Source organism: Struthio camelus, chromosome 5, assembly GCF_040807025.1.
Source record: "Struthio camelus isolate bStrCam1 chromosome 5, bStrCam1.hap1, whole genome shotgun sequence".
NCBI lineage: Eukaryota > Metazoa > Chordata > Aves > Struthioniformes > Struthionidae > Struthio > Struthio camelus.
Window position 1 is genome coordinate 72,395,790 of NC_090946.1, and position 2,797 is coordinate 72,398,586.

The following is a 2,797-nucleotide window of genomic DNA, read 5'->3' on the forward strand; positions in this document are numbered from 1 at the left end:
TGAATTCACCTGTATTTTTGCTCTAGCTACTAATACTGTCTCTGGAAGCATTTAGCTGTGCCTTGCATTTGGTACCAAACCTGAATATAGTGATTGCACTTTAAGAATGACCATACATAAAGTGCTGCTTGATCGTTTGAACCTGATATTCCTCCCCCACTCTTGACAAAAATAAACAAAGCTAAGCTTTTAACATGTTATAGCAGAACGCTAATCCATAACGGTTTAACGAAAGCTCAACCGAGCACGACAGCAAAGATAAACTGTTGAGCAGATTAAAGGCAGAAAGCAGTTCTGTTGGACTAAATCAGTTATATAAGCACGTCTACAATTGTAGCTTTTCTCCGGAAATTATGTGAAAGTTCTGATTCTACGACTGTTAACGGCCTCCAGAAAGGCAGGCGGTAAACGGCTAACACTGTTTATATCATTTGGTAGCTGTGTTATAACATGTTGGCACGCGTATGTGTATGCACATGTTTATGTTTGCTTAAACACCACGACTGTGGTGCTAAGACACTAATATAAACCAGAAAAAGGATGGGGAAATACAAAGGTAGTGCTACAAGACTGTCCTTAAAATACCTCAAGGTAATTCTGATTCTCTGACAAGTGGGAAGGCTTGTGATCCATATAGTCTGGAGGTCTTGGGATCCCCGAGCTTCACTAAGGATAATTCCAGCCTTAGATTTGATTTTTTTTTTTTTTCCCTGGCAGACTGTATTTTAAAATAGTGTAACATTTAAACAGGACTAAAGAGGAAGAAAGTCACATTTCTATCCTACAAATAGACTTGGGGTGGAAATACTGATGTGTCTTCATGGAGTTAGAAATAAGGCTAATGCTTCTTTACTTACAAAGCCCAATTCAAAACCCCTTAAAATAAACCATTGACTTTGCATGGTCCCTCACTGAGGAAGGGCAAGCGTTGCGTAACGAGAAAAGGATTTAATTTCTCTCCTTGCAATATTAAAAAGACTTGTGTGTTTTTGATGCCAATCACAGCCATGGCTAGCACCACACTGCTTCGTGCTGTTGCTGTGTTGCGAGGGCCATAGGGAGGATCCCATGTCATCCAGCTCAGGACTGCGCTCCCAGAACCCCCACCATTTTCCTCTATTTGTCATCACCCAAGTTTTATGTTCTCATATTCTTTGCTGCCAAAAGTGGTAAATCAGAAACATCTTTCCTGCCATACTGGGAGAATCAGCCCGGGCCACGCTTTCAGAGACTTACTTCTCTTTTTAATACATTTTAATCTTCAGTTTAGAATGAAACATCTCTTCTTCCTGCTCTGATGCAGTTCAATCATCCGTTGGCAGAACACGCTTTTTCACTGCTGGTCGTCCACGAGGCTACATCACTTGTTGTGGACAGGCACTAGTACGCAGCTCTGCCTGACAGCGAGCCAGATTCAGCTTGTCCCTGCTGCGCTCCAGGCCCTACAAACGAGCGTAGAGAGCGTCTCTGAAACCTTGCAACCTGCAAGACAAACATTAGTGAGTAAGAAGAGGTCTGCCGTTGTTCACTGTTTAGCTGAGTTTTAATTACGGCATTAAAGATCTCTATCTCATTGTGGCTGTCTCTTACTTAACCTGTTGGCACAACAACGTTGTTTTCCTCTGAAGACGATGTGATCATAAATCCTGCATTAGCACCTTAAAGAGATAAAGCAGCAAAAATATTAAGCTCACTATTCTGCTTAATTTCCTGGCCTGTCTTCTGCTTAGGTACTTTGGGATACGTGATGGTGAGGAGATGGTTCTTGCTGGGAAGCATTCCAGCAATTAGGGTTCTGTTTCACTCGCTCCCTTGAGAGCACATCTGCGCTCTGTTAGTGCTGGTGAACGGGATGATTGCGGAAGTCATGGTGACCTAGAAAGGAGGGGTGTCAGAGATGCAGTGAGCCTAGATCTTCTTGTAAATACTAGTGAGCGTCCCAACAGTGTCTGCATCATTTAGGTGGGCACATGCTCTGGGTAGGCCATGTATTCATGCCTTACAAGATTTCTTCTAGACAGAGACTGGAGACAACTGCATACCCTCTTGGGCTGCAATTCAGTAGAGGTTAGCTCTCCAAACTCACTCCGGATTGCCTGTGGGAGCTGCGCAGACGCAGGGAATGAGAGTTGAGAAGTGGTTGCACTCTCAGAGGCCGTTCCAGGGCTTTATCTCTGTTTCTCCTTGCACAGAAATGAGAGGGGCGCAATAAGAGCAAAGTGGGAGAGTTGGCGTTGTATAATCATGATGTTACACCAAAGGTACATGCAGCCGTGACTAGTCAGAGAAAGGAGAGGGTTACACAAGTACTAGAAAGTTCGATCTGTGTCACCATGAGGGAAAAGCATTTACATGCTGCTGGCCTCTTGAGTGCTCCTGAAGAACTATGTTGTTCAGATGCCAGAAGAAGAGAGCCAGATTGTGTTATTTCCTTTCTCTCTACATGACAGCTTCTGAACTGGAATGAATTTGCATCAGTATCAATGCAGGGAACAAATAAGCCTTGAATTAAATTGCTACATAAAAATAATCCTCCCAGTTGATATCCAGCCCTTTACCTGCGTATCTCACTCAGGAGCTCTGTGTCCCTTTGTTGGCTGTTCGGGACACGCTGTTCTCCTCTGCAGGAGGGCAACTGCTTTGAACTCTTAGGTTAGCTGCCTGATATGCTGATGGAAATAAACGCAGAAACCAGCTGGGAACGCTGGCCTATGGTGGTCTTACTCTCCCTACATGTTTCTACTTGGTGACTAAGGTAGATCGACTGCAACTGTGCCTCTGGTCCCTTCCCGTCATC